General features: G+C 44.1%; 1 protein-coding gene, 2 long non-coding RNA genes and 1 other non-coding gene across 5 annotated transcripts in view; 3 read left to right on the forward strand and 1 right to left on the reverse strand.

Moving 5' to 3' along the window:
* Nucleotides 1-100: 100 nt before the first annotated feature.
* LOC133379335 (uncharacterized) lies at nucleotides 101-4173 on the reverse strand. 2 transcript variants are annotated; one of them, XR_009761155.1, is made up of 5 exons: nucleotides 4037-4173; nucleotides 3130-3329; nucleotides 2682-2782; nucleotides 804-918; nucleotides 101-229 (listed from the first exon to the last, which is right to left on the reverse strand). It is a non-coding gene; the product is annotated as an uncharacterized LOC133379335 (long non-coding RNA). The 2 variants fall into 2 exon arrangements; XR_009761156.1 differs by lacking the exons at nucleotides 2682-2782; nucleotides 3130-3329.
* TRNAE-UUC (transfer RNA glutamic acid (anticodon UUC)) lies at nucleotides 260-331 on the forward strand. The gene has a single exon. It is a non-coding gene; the product is annotated as a tRNA-Glu (tRNA).
* On the forward strand, nucleotides 2070-7461 carry LOC133379334 (uncharacterized). The gene is made up of 3 exons (XR_009761154.1): nucleotides 2070-2196; nucleotides 2770-4401; nucleotides 6990-7461. It is a non-coding gene; the product is annotated as an uncharacterized LOC133379334 (long non-coding RNA).
* Nucleotides 7462-17798: 10337 nt separating this feature from the next.
* The window catches only part of CDK16 (cyclin dependent kinase 16), a 75455-nt gene continuing 68416 nt past the window's right edge, over nucleotides 17799-24837 (forward strand). Inside the window, exon 1 of the mRNA XM_061614433.1 lies at nucleotides 17799-17959. The gene's annotated coding sequence lies outside the window, so the exon portion shown is untranslated. The remainder of the gene's footprint in view (nucleotides 17960-24837) is intronic.

Here is a 24837-nt window from a genome sequence, read left to right on the forward strand (position 1 = left end):
CAATTAAACACAACCAGTGATCTCCTTGGCCCTGACTCCTGTGCTGGAGGATGGTTATGGGAATATCTGTTAGAAGGAAAATCAGGCAATAATCCTATGCACACCTTCTTGGGAGTAAATCCCTGTGGACCCTGGGAGGCTTGCAACCGAGTAAAGCTGTTCGTGTTGCAGTTCTGTTTTCTTCCAGGAGGTGTCGGACGTAAGCTGCCTTTTCTACTTGGGGTTGACCCTAGCGGAGAAAACAAGTGTGCCATGTCCTTCCCATATGGTCTAGCGGTTAGGATTCCTGGTTTTCACCCAGGCGGCCCGGGTTCGACTCCCGGTATGGGAAATAGTTTTTTTCTCCGCCTAATCTAATAACAAAAATAGTAGTATCATAACTTTGCCTCCATGTGGGCAAGAGCGGGCATAATTAAAAAACATATTTCATCAAATATACGTCTTACAGTTCTTAAACCGGGCAAACACTCAGGCTGAAATGTGTCATTATTACTGCCCTGTCCATATTCAACCTTAGCTAACAATTCAGAAAATCATTCCAAGAGTTTTGCCAAATCAATCATTTAACTATATTTATATCTTGCTGTTTCTTATTCTTTCAACCTTTTTGTACTACCCTTCATCAAAATCAATTCCAGGACTGTTCACAACATTTGAAATAAATGCAACACATAAAAACAGTGTTTGATTGGAACCCCCAAAGTAACTCACAGTATTTATTAAATACAATTGTGGAAAAGTAGACCCCCATTAATTTGTTGCTAATAAAGCATCAGGAGCCCTGTGGCTCCCTGAGGACTAACCTCTTATAGCATCAGCTTGCATAGGTCAGTATTGTCCAGGGATGGCTCATCTGTAGAAGCAAATCTCATCCGGTGCCAAACTATCAGGAGTCAGGGACGTTGGCTGTTAAAATGTCTAACAATCCAGTATAGGTTTACTCAGAAGCAAATCCCATTGAATTCAATGGGGTATATTCACAGGTAAGTTGGGGTACAGAATTACAGGGTCAAGGCTGCTGCAGACGTCCTTTTTATTGTGCATTCATGATGACTTGTGCTTATAATGGTATTGGGGTATGATTCTGCTTTCAAGTGCTGTTTGTACCTGCAAAAGTTTCAGGGTGGACATACTGCTTCATTTCCAAGCAGTGCAGGACCCATAACTTCCTGCTGAAATCCTGTAAATTTTCTGCACCACAAATGTTCAGGTTTATTTTGTCCCGCTTTTCTTGTGCTACAGGACAAGAACGCCCCTCGAGACAGCAATCACATGGTAACATTGCGGAAGCATCACAGAACAGTTAATAAAGCAGAATGATGTGTGGATGGTCCAAGCATAAATCTTGTAGTAATGTACTATTGCATCAATGACATGTTGCAGAACACACCCACAAAAAACACCACCACCTAGTCTGGAGGGGTCCTTAGAGAGAGAATTACTGCCTACACTTTTGACTGAAGCTTACAGAAGCTTAGCAGCTCATCAGATGGGCCTATATCCTTTGCATTCCAGGGGACCCACTCAACAGCCTCCTGATCCTTGGCAGCCTGCCACATAGGCACAGATGTAAAGGGACGGAAATAAAGATATAGCAGACATTTAGAATGGACATGTGAAAATAGTATTTTGGTCAACTCCTGATCATTTAACGTGCTAGCCTTATGCTGCTCCAGATGCCCTAAAATGGGTGATAGCAGATAGTATTTGAATTTGACTAGGGTATGAACCCCCCTCCAAAAAAACCCTCAGGGTTGTATTCACCATAGCACTAAGGCAAACATTTCGTCAGTGCAAGGATTCCTCTTTGCCCAATGGAACATTCTCCCCCTCCCCTCCCCTCCCACACCCCCCTAAATCTGCTCTGTGTATTCTCCAAATCCTCCAGGGCAGATTTCTGGAAAGAGCAGGGTGCACACAGGGGGAGAAGAGACAGGGAAGTCCCATTGCGCTAGCAGTAATCCTTGTGTGTGCACAATTATTTAGTTGAATACTGCCCTTAAATTGGCCCCGGAGTGATCCACTTCATAAGATGCATACAACTTCATAAGTTGACTAGAAACTTTATAGACTTTGACATAGAGTGCAGAGAAGAATAACAGTGGTCTGACTATATAAAGAAAGGTGCTGGAGTACATGCTCACTTGCAAGCTATACTCCTTCAACTGGAGGACCTGCCCCAGTGATTTCTCATAGGTATGGAATGTGCTCTGCACATGATCAGGGGTACTTTTGTTCTTTTTCTTGACATATTCAAGGGGCTGAGCTCTGATAAGCCCTGGCCAGACTTAATTAATTGAGGGGAAAAGAAGCAGGGATGGGGTGGGGGGGAGTTGTATAGATCGGAAGGGGGAAACCAGCTGAGAGACTACCACGGTAGGCTGTTAGAGAAAAAGGGTGATGGAGTCAGTTGTGTGAATCTTGCAGCTCTTGGCCTTATGGGTATTTAGGTTTGCAAAGTTTTAGTTTAGAAACAGGGCAGTCATCAATATCCATTCCTTTCATTTTCTATTCCTTTTATCTTCTGTTGACAGAAATGTTTTTCAAAGTTTCAAAGTTTGGCTGTAAGCAGACAGATAATTTTGCCTAGATGCGCTATGCAAGTCTTGCCAGCTGCTTATTATTTCTGACCCCCATTCCTTTAGCAAGCAGATATTCAACAGAGAGATGAAAAGGTTCACCTGTAGAATGTTGGCCAACGGTGTGGTGGATTAGGGCAGAGGAGCCTCTTTCAGGGAAATGAGTGGTAACCTTCTCCTTGTTTCTTAGGGATCTTGCCTCACTGAATGATAATTGAAAGGGCAAAGAGGTGGGACTCTAGCCAAAACACAGAAAGCCTGTTGCAATTTGCTCAGGGCCAGTCAAGTTTACAAAAGCCTCTTCCATTGAACCATCTTCTTAAAGCTGAAAATACACAGCAGCTAAGGGCTTTACTTCACTCAAGGAAAAAACTCTGCAACTCAAAAGTTTATATGCTATTTTGTGGACCCTGCTTGGTTCTAATGAAGGTGGTATTGTATTGACCCTGTGAGTTGCATTTGAGAGTTATGGGATTTACAGTATAACCTCTCATTACTTGCTTAAGATGTCCAGCCATCGCTTCTAAGAAAGTAAAGGACTCAGCCTTACCTCCAGCCTATTTGGTTCAAGACAGCTGCCTTATTTCCCAATCTCTTGGTGGCTGATTGAGGCTCTGAGTGTGGCTGCAGTTGGAGATAGGCATTTGTGCCAACTCAAAGACAGGAAAGAATTCATTGGTGTCTACCACAAGTTGTGATCAAAGCTTCTCAAGGACTTGGATGGCATGTCTGGCTTGTTATTTTCATCTCCTGTTAAATATTCAATGGGCTAAATAGGTCAAAACCATCCAAACTGGGCAGGAAGTGCACAGTTGGAGCATTCTGTCAGTGGTTAATTGGGGCTGAAAAACTAGTCTTCGACCAGCTGCTGCTATGCATTCAAGGTTACAAATGGCAAAGGAAGAATTTCTGCTGCACCAACCAGACTATTGTCTTCACTGTATCTTCTAAGCTGCATCTTTAGGTTGAGATGCAGGTAACTTTGATACTGGATATCAGTGTGCTGCTGGCAAGTTGGGTTAGCCTTCAATTTTAGAGACCAACTGTTAAGCCCAGCTTGCAAAATGAGATCCCTCTCTAACCTACTTTCTATCTCAGGATTACCAGCTAACCAAGAAAATAATTATTCTTGCTCTTGTGCCTTTAAGAGCAGCTTGATCTACAGAAATTGGCAAATTTCATGAACTTTTCATGTATAAAACATGAACATAAACATGAACACTTCCCAATGCCTGTAGGTGATGCTGCTGTTAACAACAGCAAAGATAACAAGCAAAGACTTGGCAATCTGTGTTTGAATGTCTTCTGTCTGTCTGTCTTCGTTGTTCCCTCCTCTCCCTGTATTTCCTTCTCTTGGGAAAAATAGCTAAACCAAATAAATTGAAACAATGCTCGTGCTGTTGGTGTGATTTGTCTTAGGATAAGGCACATGCCAATTAAGGATCATCATTACTCACCATTTGAAAACATTAGTACACATGGAGATTGGGAGCCTCAACTCCAAGGCTGCAATCCTATGCACGCTTCTGAATAAGCTCTGAATATATATGTGTATAAGGACTGGAAGACCACAGTTCTATGCACATTTACTTAGGAGCAAGTCCCATTTAATTTTAAGAGATTTATTTATGAGTAAAAATGCATTAAACAGACTCTGTTGCCAACTTTTTTAGCTCCTTTGCCTTTAACAACTACTTAGTCTACAAACATTAGCAGGTGTGATAAGACTGATCTCCAAGCTATGAAAAGCCCCACCTGTGCAGAAATCCACATCACAGCTGCTCTTAAAGACACAGGTGCAGGCCAGGCCATTTTTTTTCTGGTGAGTTGTCAGCTCCACTCTGCTTCCATATGCTGAAGGCCTGTTCCTTGCTCCGCTTTCAGATACAGAGATTGCACACTCCTCACCCCAGGTCCAGTGAAGCCTATGGTTTCGTGGTGCCTGCCTACCTGCATCCCTGCTTTCCACCACTTTTATTCCACTAATGCTTGTTAGGCAGCATGATGGGCAGAACTTTGACAAGCCCCTGCTTGAATTAACCTAACAAAATCTGACAGGGGAATGTCCAGCCTCACAGCAGGAAGACATTTTCCTGTGCTTCAAGCAGGGAAAACAGTAAGAGTCAGATTTCTATTTAATTGGACCGGGGAAGGGAGGATGAATGCATACAGTCTTTCTCCTCTAACTTACAGGCCCTGTATTTCTAGCCAGGAACAAGCAGCTCTGGAGGTGTAAATTGAAATGAGATTTATGCTATTTTGGCTTCAGTTTCAGAAACTGGAAAACAAGACAGCGGGTCCCTACCTCTTCTAGAAGACCAGTTGAGTCTAATAACATGTTGTAGAAAGTGGCTAGGAAGGCAATGAGGCACTCATGGGGTGTCTTGTGTCCCTGCCATCCCCCCCCCCGGTTCATGTGCTTAACCACCTTAGGGAAACTTAGATACCTGGCCATCAAAGTTTTCTCTTGCATGGCCAATACTCTCCCAAATCTCTGCCCTAGAGACTTCAGGACTAAAACAAAGTCACTTTTATTAAAAGAGCAAATCTCACCTGAGAGGCTAACTCCATGTTGCTTGCAAATGTATGTAAGAGTCCTGATGCCTTCTCTGCCACCTCTCTGCTCTAAACCCCTTTCTCTTGCAGCAGTTTGCATTTTTAAAGGGTGTCAGGACACTCTTACATGCCTTTGTGTGTGGCACATAACTAGCCTCTGAGAGAAGGAAGTTCAGTACACATTGGGCTGAGATTCTTCAAATAATTTAAGACAATGATGCTAATAAATCTTAAGTGGCAATCATGCTAAGGACTAGAGACTTGTTGGCTGTTTTTTGTAATTAAAGTTCGGAGCTCAGTTGGTAGAAAACAATCACTTATTTACCAGGAAAAGGGTGGGAGGGGATCAACTTCAAAATTAACTCTTCTCCAGACTATGGGTACATACATACATGTGTAACTCCAAATTTTTCTCTGTAGCACAGAAGACTTATCTGTAAGTCAGTCACAGCTGTGAATTCTCTCATTGGTTAAAAACACTAAAATGCAGCAGGGGTCTCATTTCTCACAAAGTAATTGGTTGGAATGGTGCCTGCATATTTTGCTTTGTATCTTTCTTGTACCAGAGCTAGAGACGTTTGCTTGCTTAAAAAAAAAGTTTGAGGTTGGGTTCCCTATTAGCTCCGAGCTCAATACAGCAGATTCATTTGTACTTCCTCTTGGTGAGTCTGGGCAGCACACACCTTTTTAAAATGTATTTAAATTTCTAGCCTGCCTCTACTACAGAGTAGGGTGGCCAGGTGAAAAAGAGGCAAAAATGTAAGTAAGTTTATTTCGGTCAATGACCAGCAAAGTGAAAAAGAGGCAAGCTACACCTGCTGAAATTTTGTCTTCTGCCCAACTCTTAAAGGTACAGCAGCCTTATCCTTGCTTCCCGTGGAGGCCATCCTACTAGAATCCTCCTTGTTGACATCTAGTTTTCTGTTTTGAGTAGGGTAGCCGAGTGGCAAGCTCCACCTTCTGAAGTTCTTTCTTCTATAGAATGACTGAAAGCATAGAAGCTCTCTCTTCTTCTCTCTCTCTTTTTCATCTAGGCACCCTAATAGCATAGAGTGAGAACTAGGTCTTGGTTCATCTGAGAGATTGCGTAAGTGATCTGGCCAGACACCTTGGAAATTTCTTGATGGGCAAGGAATACATCTCTATAATAAATAAATAAAATTTAGGGGAGGGTTAGCCAATGTCACGTCTCCAGATGTTGCTGGACTCCAACTCCCAACAGCCCCACCCAGCATGGCCAATGGTCAGAGGTGATGTGAGTTACAGTCCAGCAACATCTGGAGAGCAATATATGGGCTACCCCTGCTTTAGGGCTTTATAGTTCAAAACGATCATCTTTAAAGATTCTTGGAAAGCAACAGAGATGGTTTACCTCATTCTGTTGTAACTGAGCCTTTTGGAACCATTGTCAAACAAAAAGGGTGTTGCAGTAGTTTAGCCAAAAAGGCATGAATAGTATTCTCAAGGACTGAATTAAACAAACAAGTTAAAATAATTGAGTCCACAGGTGCAGTGAAGTTTTACTAATGAGCATTCAAACCACTACTACAATTTTGGACCTAGTTACAGGAACTCCTGAAGGCAGTGAGCCAGACTGACCAGAGGAAGTTGGACTTTGTCAGTGACTGAGGAAATCTCTCCCAGTACGTCAGGGATGAGAAACCTGAAGCTCTCCAGATGTTACTAGACCTCCCATCACCCTTGACTGTTAGCTTTGCTGGCTGGGGCTGATGGGAATTGGGGTCCAACAACATCTGGAGGTCCACACCACAGGTTTCTAACCCATCTTCTAGGTAACTGGTCTTGAAGTGGTTGGTCACATTGGCATAATTTTATTTTGTTGTTCTTTTGAAGAGAAGGATAAAGAGGATGACATCCATGAAGCCTTCAACCAAGAACCTCATGGTCTGGAACTGGAGTATAGCCCTACTGAGTAACCTGGATCTGTATGAGCTCAAGTCTCATAGCCTTCTTCAGACACAGAAAACCTCTGGATTTGAAGGATGTAAAAGTACTTTTGGCTATTGTTCTGGCCTAGTTAACAGAGCAGTACCTTCTGCTCTTCTGACTGTTGTTGTGTAAATTTGTATATTTGTTAAACAGAGAACGGCAATGGTCTGAAATGTGTGTGCGTTTACCTAAGTAGCAGGCTTTTACCCTGCATTGACATCACTGAGACTTAAGACTTAGTAAAATAAGAAAAGCTACTTTGTTGAGTAGATAGAAAGGCATACCTAGTTCTGACTAACTAAGTTGCAGGTACAATGCCCAGGCTTGAGAATTGCCCTCATGGCTTAGGAGAGAGAGAGCAGAGACAAAGGTGTCTCCTCTTTCTCGGACAGTCGAAGAAGAGAAGAGAGGAAAGGGTGGAAGGAGGAGGGGCAGATAAGCTTCCTTCAGGCGTGTCAGTCTAACAATGGAAGGAAGTCAGTCAGAGCATCACAGGTAAAGGTAATCAAGCCTATCCATCTGGAGGACCCTAACTTTATCTCCCTTCTGGAACATAAACAAAAGAACAGGACTTGCTCTTGCCCCACTTCCAACACTCCTTCTCAATGACAGTTTGGTTCAGCCCACAAGGTTCATCTTGTCTCACAGCTTGCAATGTCTGACTTTGCCCAATGCCTTCTTGAGAGCGTCTGCAGTCATGTCTTCTGATGGACAATACTGCATCTTGAGTAGTCCTCTGCGTTAGGTACCTCTAATGAAATGGTGCTTCACGTCTATGTGCTTGGTTTGTGAACTCACCCCTTCTGATTCCAAGAGTCTGATGAATCCTTGAGTGCTTCCCAGTCCTTCTTGGTTGGCGGGCTGTTTTTCGGTACAGGTATCCCACTGCAACCACCACATCTGGCCAGAGCTTGGAAAAGTTACTTTTTTGAACTACAACTCCCATCAGCCCCAGCCAGTATGGCCAGTGGATTGGGCTGATGGGAGTTGTAGTTCAAAAAAGTAACTTTTCCAAGCTCTGCATCTGGCCTGGTAACAGTACTGAAATACAGATGTTTTCTGATGGCTTGTCTTGTATCTCTCAACTTTTCTTTTAGCATTTGGCTTTTTCTTGAATTTCCTCTTGTAGTCTACAGCTTTCCTTTCTTGAGGAAGCTTGGTCAGTGTCCAAGTTTTACTTTTGTGTAGAGCTTCCAGCTCTTCCTTGGCTGCCTGCCTCCACCTCTCAGCTTCAGCTTTGGGTAAGGCTTCAATCTCTTTCCAGGTTTCTGGCTCTGAAAGTTCATCTCTCACAAGGTAAGCAAGTCTTTCTGGTGGTACACCTTTGTTGGTGCATTCAGAGCTTCTGGGTGCTGGCACTTCGGCTGCCCCTTCTGGCTCTGATGCCTGTTCTGGCTCTGTTGCCTCTTGTGGCTCAGATTCCTCGCCTTCCTCTGCAGGTATATTGTCATACCTTCTGTGGTGGAAGAATAAGCTTCTTCTTCCATTTTTCTGTCATCTGTTTGGTGTGGTGCCCCTTCTGGTTGGTGTGCGTGCTTTCTTTCATCAAAATGGACAGTTCTGTACACTCCAACTTCGCCAGTTTGGGGATCTATTACTCTGTATCCGTTCTGCGTTGGAGAATATCCAATGAATATTACTTCCCTGGCAGTGTTGTCAAGTTTTGACCTCTTTTGCTTCAGGATCGGCACAAAGGCCTTGCACCTGAACACACGAAGGTGAGACACTTGGTGTCCTATCATACCATAGCTCAAATGGCATTTTGTTGGTTGCAGATGCAGGAAGTTGGTTTTGCAGGTAGGTGGCAGTAACTGGAGCTTCTCCCCAGTACTTCTTTGGTAACTGTGCATCCTCCAAGAAGAACCCAATCATCTGTCCAAGAGTCCAGTTCATGTGTCCTGCAACCCCATTTTGTTCTAGGTTGTAGACAACTGTAGTCTGGTGCTCTATGCCTTCCTCATAGAGAAAGTCTTGCATGGCCCTGGACACACATTCTCCTCCACTGTCAGATCTTATGATCTGTGGCTTTCTGCCAAATTTGTTGCACACAATTCTAACATAGTCCTTCAATTTTTGAAGTACTTGACTTTTTTTTTAGCAGGTACATTGTAGTATACCTGGAGTAGTCATCTATAAAAGTCAGCATGTAAAAATTTCCACCTTGGGAGGGCATTCTCATTGGCCCACAAAGATCAATGTGAATTAATTCTAGAGGCCTTTTGGTTTTCCTCTCACTTTTCTTAGGAAATTTTGGTTTGCACTTTTTGTCCTTATACAGCATTCACAACTCTTTGCATTTGCAATGACTAATTTTAATGCCTCTAGCCAAATTCTCTTTCTCTAGAGCACTTACTCTGGCTAAGCTGGCATGTCCCATTCTTCTATGCCAAATATGCAAACATTCAGAATTACAGGTTTCCTTGACCATATTTGCATGCATAGCTTCAAGGTATTCTAAATGTAAAAGTCCATTTTTCAGTTTTGCAGTGCAACAAATTTCTCCTTGATCCAGAACATGGCAAAATTCTCCACTCATACAAAGTTCACACCCCAATTCTATTATTTTAGTAGCACTTATTGTCTTTAAAATCTGGAACATATAGACAGTTTTTAAGTTCAAGCTGTCTTTGGCCTTCTGACTTTTTGCAAAGCAGTTGCACTGAGCCTATTCCTTGACAAAGGAATGTTTGTCCAGATGCTGTCAACACACTTTGCATGTGACTTTTAAAACTTTTAAACAGGTTTTTATCAATTACGAGATGTGAGGTGGATCCTGAATCAATTAAAAATCTGTTTTTATAATCATCTTTCCTATCATCCGATACATGGTAACTAGAAGCCTTTGTTTTTGCCTTTCTCTGCCCAGTGGCTTCTCCCCCTTCAGTCTGCCTTTGTTTAAAGTCAGGCTTCGCTCCTGTCTGACACCTAGGGCAATCTCTTTCACGGTTTGGAGTTTTGCAAATTAAACCCCTTTTGCTGTGTTTATCTATGCCCTTTTGTGGATTTGGGTGATGACTTATGTCGCTACCCTTTGTTTGTTTGTTCCTGCCTATAGTAAGGTTTGCCTTCTCTGACAGAGCTTCTCGTCTGTCTTTAAAATCTTGGTCTTTTAAATATGATATGATCTGACTCATGTTTTTGTCAGAATTTTCTAGCACACAGAAAATTAATTTATGACGCTCACGGAGAGAGCTCAGGAGTAGTGCCTTTTTCATTTCATCATCAGCCAGGCCCCTCCCGCATCTCTGAAGTTCAGCGAGCAGTCCTATGAACCTCTCTATGTGTGTATTCAGGCTGTCTGTTTCCTTCTCTTTCAGGGTAAACAATTCCTTATAAAGGTACATCACATGATTCTTAGACTTTCTGCTATATATTTCTTCTAGCTTTTTCCACATTTCTTTTACATTGTTACATCCTATGCAAACATTTAGTGCCTCAACTGATAATGCAGAAATAAGCAGAGACTTCACTTTAGCATGCAGGATGCTGCAGCAGTTTCATCCTCTGCTGAGGGTTCAGGATCAGTCAGGATTCCGTTTAAATCTTCCCCATCAAGGATCGCAGTGAACCACAAATTCCACACTCGATAGTTGTCCTTTTCAAGCCTTGGGATGCGTCTCTCAAATGTTGGTTCTTCAGCCATCCTTTCCTATATTTTGTTCTGCTTTTCTTTTTCTAACTTAAAGTCTCCCTTTTGTTGATTTGTTTTGTAAATCACACACAGTATTTAGCCTTTTTATAGCTTCTAGGCACAACTTCCAATTCAACTTAGCTTACTGGGCCAGCATAACCCTTGTTGTTGTGTACATTTGTATATTTGTTAAGCAGAGAACGGCAATGGTCTGAAATGTGTGTGCACCAGTGTGTCCGTTTACCTAAGTAGCAGGCTTTTACCCTGCATTGACATCACTGAGACTTAAGAATTAGTAAAATAAGAAAAGCTACTTTATTTATAGAAATACATAGTAGATAGAAAGGCATACCTAGTTCTAACTAACTAAGTTGGAGGTGCAACGCCCAGGCTTGGGAGTTGCCCTCATGGCTTAGTAGAGAGAGAGAGCAGAGACAAAGTGTCTTCTCTCTCTTGGACAGTTGAAGAAGAGAAGAGAGGAAAGGGCGGAAGGAGGAGGAGCAGATAAGCTTCCTTAAGACGTATCAGTCTAACAATGGAAGGAAGTCAGTCAGAGCATCACAGGTAAAGGTAATCAAGCCTATCCATCTGGAGGACCCTAACTCTATCTCCCTTCTGGAACATAAACAAAAGAACAGACATGCTGTGAGGCTGATCGGGCATGAGTAAAACATCATAACTGTGCCTACTGTGTGGCGGTGAGGGCGGTGAAGAAGGCCCACTTCTCTGCCTCCAATGCATCCTCAAGTAGCCATCCGGTGGAGCTTTTCCGTATTGTTAGGGGTCTGTTGACATCATCTCCAGAAAATTGAGGCCCACTGTGAATTGTTTGCAAGGGACTTTGAGGGTAAAGTTGCTCGCTTCCGTAGCAGTCTTGATGCCCCAACCACATCTACTGTAATCCCCAATGAAGTGTCCAGTGCAATGTCTACTGCAACTTCTTGGGAACGGTTTCCGTTGATGCGGCCTGATGACGTGGACAAGGTGCTTGCAATGATGCAGCCAGCAACATGTCCCCTCAACCCTTGCCCTTCTTGGCTTATTAAAGCTTGCCGAGGGGGTTTGACTGAGTGGATCTAGGTTACGGTCGATGCATCATTGCGGGAGGGGGTGGTTCCAGCTGCTCTGAAAGAGGCGGTGATCTGACCACTTCTGAAAAAGTCCACCCTGGACCCATTGGTTTGTGACAACTACCGACTGGTCACAAATACCCCCTTCTTAGAGAAGGTGAGAGGGTTGTGGCACAGCAATTGCAAATACTCTTGGATGAAACAGATTATCTTGACCCGTTCCAGTCTGGGTTCAGGCCTGGTTATGGGACTGAATCGGCCTTGGTCGCCCTGATGGATGACCTTTATCGGGAGAAGGACAGGGGGAGTGTGACTCTGTTATTCTTACTTGATCTCTCAGCGGCTTTTGATACCATTGACCATAGTATCCTTCTGAGCCAACTTGGCGAGATGGGTATTGGAGGCACTGTTTTACAGTGGTTCCGATCCTATCGCCAGGGTCGTTCTCAGAGAATAACATTGGGTGACTGTCTTTCAACCTGCTGGCAGTTGTGCTGTGGGGTGCCGCAGGGTACCATCTTGTCCCCCATGCTGTTTAACATCTATATGAAGCCCTTGGGAGCAGTCATCAGGAGCTTTGGGGCGAGGTGTCAGCAGTATGCTAATGATACCCAGCTCTATTTCTCCGTAACATCTGAATCGGGAGAGGCTGTGCAAGCCCTGGACCGCTGCCTGGACTCGGTGGTGGGCTGGATGAGGGCCAATAAGCTGAGTCTGAATCCTAGCAAGATGGAGGTGCTCTGGGTTGGTGGTTCCCAAGTTCAGATAACTGGTCAGTTGCCTGCTTTGGATGGGGTCGTACTCCCTCTGAAAGAGCAGGTCTGTAGCCTGGGGGTGCTCCTGGACCCATCTTTGTTGCTAGAGGCCCAGGTGACCTCAGTGGCTAGGAGTGCTTTTTACCAGCTTCGGCTGGTGAGACAGCTGCTGCCGTTTCTGGATCAGGATAGCCTGACCACTGTTGTCCACGCACTGGTAAGCTCTAGGCTGGATTACTGTAATGCGCTCTATGTGGGTCAGCCCTTGAGGTTGGTCCAGAAGCTGCAGCTGGTGCAAAATGCAGCAGCAAGACTGCTCCCTGGAGCAGTGTATCGCCAACATGTCACCCTACTGCTGAAAGAATTGCACTGGCTGCCCATTTGCTGCCGGGCCAAGTTCAAGGTTCTAGTTTTGGTGTACAAAGCCCTATATACCTTGGGACCAGGATACCTGAAAGACCGTCTTACTCCTTATATGCCCATTTGATCACTGCGTTCTGCAGGTGAGGGCCTCCTGCAGATACCATCTTATCAGGAGGTTCATTCTGCACAATACAGGAAACGGACCTTTAGTGTGGCAGCAGGTGCCATCTCTGCTATCTTTTTGGCACCTTTTAAAGACTTTCCTCTTTCAACAAGCCTTTTAAGTTGAGACCTATCCCAGTCTGCATCTGTGTCAGAATTGTTTAATATGTTTTTTAATAATGTTTTTAACCCTTTTTTAAGGTTGTTTTTAAAAAAATGTTTTTAATGCTGTGTTTTAATGTATTTTAAGATCTGTTTTTACGATGTTTTAAAGTGTTTTAGTGCTTTGTTTGCTGCCCTGGGCTCCTGTTGGGAGGAAGGGCGGGATATAAATTAATTAAATAAATAAATAATAAACAAAACAGGAGTTGTTCTTGCCCCACTTCCAACACTGACTTGCCCACTGCCTAAGCACTTCGCGCTGTTTCATAACCATGACCCAGCCTGGTTCCGACACAGAAAGAGATGGAGAAAAGCAGGGAGATCTCTACAATAAATCAACAATCAAATATTTAATTAAACCTGTATTACAGATTGAGGTTAGTGGTCAGCTTGGCCCTCTGGCTCTGATAAAGGCTGAAGAATGCTTCATTACATAAAAAAGTCCAGTGCTATCATTGCTAGAGCATTGTTTGCATGCAGTTTCAATCACTCTTGCCTTCATCCAGTCTAGGATTGCCAGTTTTTATTTCAGCATTTCCAGTAGCTGGCTGGGCCAGGAAGCAGAGTGAGAGACAGGGTAGGGGACAGAGCCTGGACACTCTAACAGGAGTGGAGCTAATAGCTGTCAAAGATCTGAGCCTATGCTGGTGCTATAGCGCAGGGTGAAGGATCTCCACTGTTGCCACTGGCTCATGTTGCCCTACCACAGCTCACCTAGCCTGCTTTGCTACCAACAGAGCATGATTGGGGGGCGGTGATGAAGGAAGCACATTCATATGATGTACTTGGCAATATCTGTGGAATGGTAAGCATTGGAAGAGCTCAAGAATCTGGCTCCTTAGTACATTTATTCTGAGTGACAGCTAGTGCCCAAAAGCAGAGGCAAAAAAGCAAAGCAATACAAAACACAGCCAAGGCCATTCCCCCTTCCCCCGGATCAGTGAATAATCCTAATTCTGTCCCCCAGCCATGTCACATTCAAAGACTCAAGACTGCAGGAATAGGGTACTTATTAGTTTGGGGTTATAAATTGCCACTCACCTGTGGCAAATAAGAAGCAGGAGTGTACACAGATGTATGGATGGAGACTGCACTTCTCAGGATGTTATCATTCAGATAACATCAAGCTAATGGTTTACTGCAATATTTGCATCCTGGTATAATTTCTCCAGTACTTCATATATAGATAATGAGAGGACCATTTAAATTTGGTTTGTGAGGTGTTTCTGAGCATTTTCCTTTATTAATTTCTTCTTGGGTAAGGTCCAGGGTGATTTTGAGTGATTCACTGCATGCATAGATTTGTAAGAGACTTTTCCTCTTGCTCAGAGTGCTGTGTAGCTTGAGCCTGGATGGCTGGAAGAAATGACTAAAAGGCATGAGACAGTTCCAAGGCCTGTCAGAATCTACTATTAAATCATTCCCCTTGAGTTTGGCTTAAAAAAAAGAGAGCTTTTTCATTGTGCCCTCTGGCCTGACCTCCAAAGGGAGAACCCATGACATTATGAACATGTGTGCTAGCCACAGCACGGAATCATGATGCCATCAGAAGCCTTTTTATACACCACTGTCACTAAACTATTTACAGCTGACAATCTTGGCAGAGGATTCATAACAGCAAGCTTGCTACCAGGAAGGGGGGGGGACCCAAATATAAAACAAAACACTTTATCCATCTGCTCCCTGTTCACCTCTTCCTTGATTTTTGCTTGTTCCTGACAGTGCAGGAATCCTAGCTGAATCAGGACAGTGTCATTTGAAGAATAGCACAGAACAGAGGGGATGATGCTTTTTATTTATATATTTCAAGCATTTATACCCTGCCTTTCTTCAATGAGCCCATGGGCAGCTAACAAGATTTCTTGAAACAATAAGTAATAATTTTAAAAACAGTTTGTCAACAATAAATACAATAAAGCTGGCCACAGCGAATACCTAAGCATTCAAGGTAAGAGAGCTGGGTCCAGAAAAGCCTCAAGCTACAAACCTGTATTTTCAAAAAGAGTGCTATCCCCATTCAACACTGGTTGAATCTCTATTCCTAGGTCAGCTCTACTAGCCAGCACTGAGAATTTTTCAAAGCAAAAACAATGGCATCGTCTTTCAGGGTGCCAGGGTAACTGATGGACCTTCCTTGCTCTGGTAAGTGAAGGAGGCAATAATGAAGCTTTCAAATGTAGCGGATTAACATAGAATCCAGAGACTGAGGAAAATGCTGGATATTTATTTCCTTTTTTATTGAGTTCCTAATTCATGCTATCAATCCAAGTGATAATACTTATTTTCAAGATTGTTTGAGTATCTATTATTTATATCATGCTAGGTTGCATTTCAGTTAATGGAAGATCTTTTGTTAAAACTCATGTTTTACAATTGGACCTAGTCTGAGTTTAATGGATCTTACTTCCAGGAAGCTATGCATAGGATTGCCATTATGCTGATCTTAATATTGGGTATTATCCTATGCCCTACTGCTCTTTGAGGGGCTGCATGTTATATATAATATATATATATAAATAATAGATCAACCCAGCTGCCTGCATTTTTGGACTGTCCTTGACAGTGAGGTTATGGATGCTAGCATGAGCCCCTGTGCTTCAAAATTTACTACTGCAACACTGACCTTTTCTAAGCACCATGTCGCAACTCATGGAGGTCCCTCCTCTTCACCATAAAGGCAACTGTCTCTGTGGTAGTCTTGACCCAAGAAGGTACATTACCACACTAGTCCTTCCTGACATTTCCAGTACTGAGTTGAACTTTTTGCAGCTCAAGTCTTTCAATACAGAGACGTTAGGGATAGAGCTCAACAGCCAGCAACCTGAGGCTGTGCTATTATCATCAGGGGGACAGAGGATTCAAAAAAACACACACACACAGCCATCATTGCTTCTTGAGGTGCTGCCTCTTGCCTTTAAATGGTACCCTTTGGCAGATCACTTCAAAGAGGGCACGATATTATCATTTGCTGACTTCCTATTGTTCTTTTGTTTGCTTTGTGTTGCTTTCCTTTTGTCACATCATCATTTCTTTTCTTCCCTCTGTTCTTAGGTCCTGCTCTAGCTTTCAGTAATTAAAAGAACCGAGTAGTACAAGTTTCAAGTGATTATAAATTGTATCGCCTCAAAAACGCAAGGAAACAAGTCTCAAACTTCCATTTTGTAAAATCCTAATTTGCTAAACCAGACCCGACCCAACCCAACCCACCGCCACTAAACTCCAGCGTGGTGGTGAAAAAAAGAAAGAATGGGTATGGACAAATCTACCTGAGTCAGTATTACCCCTCACGTACCTAATATTGCTAAAAGGAGCGAGGGAGGAAGAGGGTAGTACCACAATCTACTTCTCCCCCTCTTTTGAGATGTGGTAGCAGCGAATGGCCTGAGCACTCTGAAAGTGAAACCACTGCCAAGCAAAAGGGCGGAGGGCTGTCACACATCTTAGTCTCGTCTTGCCGTCTTTGTTCACTGGCAGGATTTCGGAAAGGACTTAGTATTTAAAAACGATATGTACAAATTCTAAGCGGTAGAGTTAAGTTCTTTTTCAACTATCTCCCCACCATGTGCTCTATGGCAGCGTCCAGCGGCTCGGTGGCTCCCATCTAGAGCAAATCATTCTAACCGCTGGAGGCGGGGGATTTAGGCTTTCTTCTCGTCCATCACTGAAAAGTACCCGCAAATGAATTTGTTTGTGACGACCAGAGTGTGCTTCACTTGATTTAACTCAGTTGAAAAAAAAGGTTATGTTCACCATTATTGTATCAAAAATAACTTTTTTATTATTATTATTAATGGTGTCGACCCACCATTCTGCTGCAGATAAAGAGGCTTGGGCGAGCTTATTTTGGTTAATAATGGTGACCGAGATTTGTCTGGATCAGTTGCAGTGTCCCGCAAAGCCATGTCTTATAAAGGACTCAAAAGAGCCACGTTAACGATAATTTTGTTGCTCAGTTTGACAAACAAGTGGCTGAAAAGAAAGAAAATCCCTGATATCCCTCCTGCTCTGAAAAGTAAAAATAGTATAGTCTCCTGAATGGACGGTGTAGGGGCCGAGAAGGACGGTTAGTTGAGGAGTAGAGAGAAGACGATGTGGAATGTACCCTTGTAATAGATGTGCGGGGGGGGGAGAGATGGTCTAGCTTTGTATTATCCACTGAACGCCTCTCTAGGTGTCAAGTGATGCAAACGGCCTCTGTTGTAGAGGGGCCTTAAATAATCAGAACTTGGTAAAATATGTGGGAAAGCTTTAGAGTTCTTAGTGGGGGGAGAGTCCGCCCCTCATATATCAAAAATGGTAAGGCTGGGATTCTACCAAATAAATTAAAGGGGGGCTTTTATTGCTCTTTCATAGATTAATAAAACTCCATCTTTCTGGGAACGCGTGGAACATTTCTCCCACCTTTTGCCCCCCAAGTTGCGGAGTTGTGCTTGAAGAACTCGTAGTTGTTCGCGGCCTATGGCTTTTCCACCACTTGCTGTGTGGGGAATGGTACGCCCTAAAGGGGCGGGGAATGTGAAGCCCTGCCAGGGGGTTGGCGTTGGCCAGTCGCAGGGTGGGAGGCGGCCAGGTTGGGGGTGGTTGTGCGCAGCTGGGGAGGGAGGAGCTGAACGTACCCGGGCTTCGGCGGTGACCATGGGCGGCTGAGGGGTGCCGAGTCCAGAGGCGGCCCGTGCCGGCGGCCATGGCCGAGGATTACTGGGACTCGGAATAGCAGTAGCCGCCGCCAAGGTAAGAGACGATCCTTTTCTAGAGAGGGATCGGGGAGATTCAGCATCACCTTTGACCCCTCCTGAGAGATCAGTCCTGCTATCTTGGGACAGGATCACCCGCTTTCCTGCTATAAGGCCTGCTCTGGGCATGCAGGAGATCTGCTCTGACCTCTCTTCAAATCTTTTCCTGGCATTAATTCTCCCCCGCCCCCCGGTAGAATTATTCTGCTTCATTAACTACTGATGTCTAGCTACAGTAGCTGTTCCCGTTCTCTGCCATCAGACTAAAGGAGGCTTCACCTTGATCTACTTTTAATTCTCTCTCTTTATCCCCAACGAGTACTGCATCCAGTATGCTTGAACCCTTCCCCAGCAGATCTACTTGGAGCAGGTCCTTCCCCCATTGAACCTAAGGGAACTGTATTAACTCGGGGAGCATCAGAGGTCCATACTTGTACTTCTTTAACTCTTCCCCCGGGGATCCATACTCTTAAACTTGTGGTATTCACCCGTTCTACCTCTATTTTAAACCAGGCTATATTCTGTGCCTCTTGCTGCTGAAATTAAGGGTGGATTGCCCTTGAATTCTGAGAATCTGTGCCTTCCTAATTTGTACTGCTGAATCTTCTCTATTGTGTTCTACCACTCCCAGTTAACTGCCATGCCCTGGAGGTTCCCCACCCCAATCTGGTCTTTCTTTTTGCCCTAGGCTTTTTAAAAACATTGGCTTTGACCTCACAAGCACCTTTTGGGGGACTCTGTCTAGGCACTTCTTGTTTGCCTCATAGCTGATGATTCAGGGTTGGATGGTTTATTTCTGTTTGGACTTGCTGGGTGTTCTTTACTTTCACATCAGCTTTTGTCACTGGATTTCCTTGTGCCTTGCATTTTTCTTAGCCTGTGAATTGACTCAGTTTCCTTCTTCCTTCCCCCCCCCAATCCAAATCTGAGAGCTAGTAGTATTCTCCTCATGGCCTTTAAGATGAGAGAGGCATCATGCGTCTCCTCTTTCTCCTCCTGGAGCCTTATGCAAAGGTATTACAGGGATTCAGTGTGCTCCCAAGGCACCTAGGCTAGGAAAAGGGGTGGAGAAAATAGGCTCTGCAGGAGGAGAAACCGCAGTGAGTCTCCTTAGGGGATTCTTGGCATCTCTGTTCAGGATTTCCAGCTGCTCCTGGGGTGGGAGTAGGGGTGGAAGGGAATTCATTTGCTCACCTTCTGCCCCAAGACTTGGCACTATCACCTGCTTCCTCATAAGCCTGATGATATAATGGACTGGGGGGTGGTGGCTTTCATCTCCTTTCCACTTCATGCAATGCTGCGTCTGTGTGCGACTAATAATGTACTGGTAGGCAAATGGCTCCTGTGACGATGCTGTGAGTTTGGCATGGATCAGGGTTATCTTGGAAGGGACTGGCTTTTTGGGCAGCTGCTGGCAGAATTAGTCCCAGAGATGCTTGGTGCAGAGGCCCCTGGGAAGGGGGACTGCTTTCCTTCTTTCTGTCCCCCTAGTTGTAAGCAAGAGTTCCATGGAAGGCTACTGTTTCTTCCTGTCACTCAGCTTTGCTGCTTGCCCTGCTGAAGCAGACAGCATAGCAGCTACCATGCTTGGCTGCCTGTCCTGATTTGCCTGTCAAACCTTTGCTGATCCCTTATGAGGAAGCTGTGTGTCAGGCATGCTCATCCCCACCCCCATAACATGGGTGCTTGGATCTATGCTGAGATGGCCTTTCTGCTTTCTCTTTGGTTATTTCCCTGCCAACTAGGGCCTGGATGACCAGCTTTTGGCACTCAGTGGAGTTGGCACCAGTGTCAGTTCTCAGCAGGGCTCTGGACAGCAAGAACTGCATTGGCATCTTAGCTACTGAGCTGGTTTTGAGAAGGGAGGCTTAGCTACAGTTGAGGAAAGGATACTAATTGTTCTTACTCTCTCAAGTTTTTACATTTTTTGGATTTCTTCTTAGATCCTAGCTCATTAGAGAAAGGCTCCCCCCTTCTTTTAATGACTCTTAAGTGGTCTTTCATATCTAGCTCCTTGTTTAGCATGGCCTACTGATGCTTGCCTCACTGCTGAACCCACTGTGAATAAAATCAGAATTGGCTTAAAGTCCCACAGTCAGGAGAAACATGCTCTCAGCCCCAGTTCAGCTCATACAAGCCAGTCCATAGTGTGCCACACGCAAACATCAGGTGAACTGCACAAAAGGTGCCCACAAGAGCTATGGGTGACTCAAGCAAACAAGCACTTGCATATTTCAGAGGACGATGCAAAAAAGTCATGGAGAGAGGAAGAAATGGTTACTTCTGTAGCACTCTACATCAGTGTATTTTATTATTTCCTTCTCATTTGTTCACAAGATGAGCTTCCTCCAAGATGAGCCTTCAGGTGCTCTCCAGGTGTTTGGGGCTACAACTCCTATCAGCCTCAGCCAGCATGGCCAGTGGACAGGGATGATGGGAATTTGTAGTCCACAAAATCTGGAGAGGGTCAGGTTGATGAAGGGTGTGCTAGGCTGAAGGCAAGGCTACTCAGTGAACATGAGGGGCTTGGACCTGGGTCTCTCATGTCCATATCCAATATTTAATCTGGCTGATCATGTTGTGCTATTTCTACAGCTCTTAAGCGTATGATGATACTTCTCATTCACCCTTGCAGCAATCATGTGAGAATTTTTCCACTGTACAGATGGAGAATAGAAAATGGGATGCAGTCTCTTTCCCAAGGCCACTTACTGAGTGGATTTTGAACCCTGCTTTTAGACTTGTATCACCTATACTTGTCCTTGTACTCCATGTTAACAAACCTGGTGTAATCCTCCTCCCCATCTCCTGGTTTGGTACCACGTTCTCAGTTGCTAACCCAGTTTAGAATACCTGCCAGTCATAAGAATTGGAACCCATTTACTATTCTTTAACTGCATTGTGAGTGTCATGGGGTGGTAACGGTCACTTGGGCTGCAGTCCTATACGCACTTGGGAGTAAGTCCCATTGAAATCAATGTGGCTTCTTTCTAGGTAGACATGTACAGAATCACACTGTATGGCTGCAATCCTTGTATGTACATATTTGGGAATAAGTCCCATTAAACTCATACTTCTGAGCAGAGGTATAGTCATCCAGGGTCTTGGGGGGTCTTAGACCCTTTAGGTTTTTGGGAGCAGGGTCCCTATATCTCCAGCATCCTACAAGCCAATCAGCATGAAAGGGGAATGTGTTAGTCACTGAGAAGAATCTTCTAACCTGCTTCTTTGTCCTTTCATGTTGTCTGGAACCAGTCAGAGTAAAAGGAGATGAGTCAGCCACTGAGAAGAATCTTTTCAGTAGCTAACAGTCCCCTGTTTTGTGCTTATTGGCTCCTAGAAATGTCTGTTGTTGTGGGAGAAGGCACTAATAAGAATCTCATTCTCAACCCAGCAGCAAAAATGGGGGATTTTTGTTGTTTATACTGACTTTGTCTCCCTGACGGCTCTTGGATGCTTCCTTCTTGTGTTAATGAATCGCTGTTGAATGTTTTGGAGTAGCAGTGTGCTTGGTGCCATACAGGGCAGAAAATAAACATGGCTACTACTTGGAAGCCGTCTCCTGTATTGTTCGGAGCAGGGGGTAACTGTATTCTCTAGGCAATTTGAATCGCCTCACAGATGGTTAGACTCTATAATACGCTTGGCATCACTTACCTGTGAGGGCTTCACAGGTACTTGGGTGATATGCCATTTATTCTTGACTGGGGACAGGGGAAGGAGAAGAGGCTGGAGAATGAATATGAACCCTGAATGATCCCTTCAAGAACCATATCCAGTGACCTTTTGGCATCCCAGAATGAACACAAGATAGCAATGTCATAGTGAAATAAATACATACAGATGGAGACCCTTTGCTGCTTTTAGTTACGAGTGGAACTTTGAGCAGATATTTTAAAAAAACCAAGCCCGTATATTTCATTAAAATTTGTTAGAGCCACTGGAGACCAAGTCTGATGTGTGGACTTATGTGGTTGGCCATCCCTGATTTGTCAGATGACTAGAATGAAGATGGGGGGAGAGGACTCAATGATACATTTTATTTTAGTACAGCTTCCTACTCTTGCCTATTAAATAAAACATGCATGATGAAAACAATAGCCCATTTAAATTTAAAGTTGCCGCACAACTGCTTTATCCTGACCAGTAAATGCCAACCTAAAGAGGGGATCTACACTCTTTACAGAAATTAGGCAGGCTTGGATTTTAGTCGTAAGGAAAGAAATTCTCCAGTTGAAGGGCAGCACCAACATCACCAGTCAACACGCCACTTGGGCACATGTATCGTAACAGTGATGGGGATATAAAGGTGAAACGTCAGTCTCTGAGTTATTTGAGGCTTAAGTGTGTGTTTCTCCCATGTCAGGAATGCTGGAGGTTGGAAAAATGCTGTTGCTTCAGCAGTGAAATAGCTCAGACTTGAAGCTTATATAGGATGCTCCACCCCTTCCTGGATAGGTGCTCCCATGTGCTTCCCCCTTCTCCTGAGTAGCCTCACATGCTAATAGTCAAGCACTTTGTAGGTAGCTTTGAAGCTCCTACCTGGTTTGCCATCTCTCCTGCTCCTTTGAACCGGGTGGAAATGAAGGGGAGATTTCAGGGTGGAGGGAACCCAGGCAGCTGGTGTGGGGACCTCAAGTCCCAGGGTAGGGATATCCATATCCCTTGGCTCTTCAGCGTCACTGGCCATATGCAGATCTGTTGATGGGTTCTGTTCCTCTTGCTCCTTCTCTGAGGGGGATCTCCGGCTTGAGATGTGGGCAGGGCTGAACACTGCCACCAAGCTGCTAACAGCTCCATAGATTACAACCAGCCCGTCAAATGAGTATTGAGGAAGGGGTGAGTAACTGGGAGGTGAAAGGGCAGAAAAAGTGAAGTTAGGATTGTCCAAGAAAAACTTTGCAGGAGTGGATTTTGAGAAGGGTGTTGTGGAGGATGAGGGAGCAGCTAGATAGATTATTGGGCAGAGGCCACTTCAGTCATAGGAAGGTGTTTGGCAGAATTCTCTGAACTGGACCGGTTTCCAGAAGTGTGATTTTATTTATTTATTTATTAGATATATATGCTGCCGTTCCTTCCAGTAGGGTGGCATTTGTAAAGCATGCAGTGAGTCTTTCCAAAGGAAACATGGGGCAGTTGCTAAAGGCTGCCCAAGCATTTTCTTTCCAGCCCTGCTTATGTATCCTGAGTCAAGATATGGGCTGCTGACTCCTTCTCTTGTAGGACAGTGTCACACCAGAATCTGTATGCCCCTTGTGTGGATAGCATCATTATATAATTTAGTCACTAGGTGGCATTAGACTTAGGCTGCAATCCAGTAGATGGCTATTCAGAAGTAAGCTCCATTGGGTTCAATGGGATTTACTCCCAGGTAAGTGTGCATTGGATTGCAGCCTTAATTGCATCTGAATGGAGTTTCCTGTTCCTATGTCTGTTCTGTTGTTTGAGAGAGACAATAAAGTTCTTGTCTAGCTTCCTTTCTGATATGTCCTCTATGCCTTCTGTGACATGGGGTCAGAGGTCAGGTTTAAACCCACAAATTCCTATCAGGACAAAGAAAATGGCACAGGTGCTTGCACCAGAAGCCTTCATTTTTAATAATCTTGCAACATAGCCTGAATGGAAAGAAAGATTTGCTTGCTTTCACCTAGCCACAGAGCTCCACAATGGGAAAATAATAGTGCAACTAAGTTCAGGGCCACAAGCACAATTATGAGAAGTTTGATTCCAAGAGGAATATGATTAATAAGAAGGCCTGCTTCTGTCGAACTGCTTAGAAGCTTGGAGAAACGGCATCATTTGTCAGGGCCTTGTATGGAGAGGCTCAATACTGTTTGCTGATTTTTTTAAAAAGAAGAGCAACTTGGAGACTGTTGCTCAGAATTCCAGACAAAGGGCTTTGTGAAGGAATGCAGTTAAGAGGGACTTCACATACCCATGCAGATGGCAAGGCGATCTTGAATTCATCTAAACCCAGATCAAGGAGCAAAGCTTACTTGAGTATGACTTGGAAGAGGTAGCACTAGAAGCACTTGCAGCAGCCATTTTGAAAAGGGCAAATTCACTCCTCATGCCTCTGCACAAGCAGCATGAAAGAGAGCCTCACAAAAGCAGTCCAGCCATTTAAAAATGCTTTGCAGTGACAAGATCCATCCTTTCAGTGCATGCGCAAGATGCAGAAAAGTTCATAACATTAGAGGGTTTGTCCAGTGCAGGATGTATTGGATAATCGGATATTTGGCTGTACCCAGATAGGGTAAGCAATGACAGCTGATTTATTTATTTGAATCCATATTTTCTAAAGATACTGCTCCTCCTTGGAGAATAAATGTAACTTTTGGGGGGATAACCAATAATTTCAAAATATGTTGGAGAGCTGATGTCACAGTTGTTTCAGAGAAGGCTTGTAGAGCATTCCAGAATCCCCCAGATTTACATGAGGCAGATACAGTTTTATGTAGTGGGGAGGGGTACCCATCACTGTCTCAGATGCTTTGTCACACAAACAAGCTACAAAGAAAACCAGTTTGTGTTCACCATGTGTGTGTGATATGAGTCCATTACCTGATAATCTCCTCTGAAATGGAAGGAGTTTGGAGACGCTGGTCTGCTAAAAGGTGATCCTGTAGACAATGCGTTAAGACTTGATGCCAAACCATGCCATGTATAAGCATCACACAGAATCCCCATTCCCTTACTTTGCTCAGTTGCAAATGGAGCTAGAAAGGAAGAAGGCAACTTTTCAAAAGAAGATGACAGAACTCCTTAGGGTCCTAAAAGGAATTATTATCTTCATGGATGACCTACTACAGGGATGGGAAACCCTGTGATCCTCTAGATGTTGCGAGACGATAACTTCCCATTTTCTCTGACCAA

The sequence above is a fragment of the Rhineura floridana genome, chromosome 3 (genome assembly GCF_030035675.1).
Source record: "Rhineura floridana isolate rRhiFlo1 chromosome 3, rRhiFlo1.hap2, whole genome shotgun sequence".
NCBI lineage: Eukaryota > Metazoa > Chordata > Lepidosauria > Squamata > Rhineuridae > Rhineura > Rhineura floridana.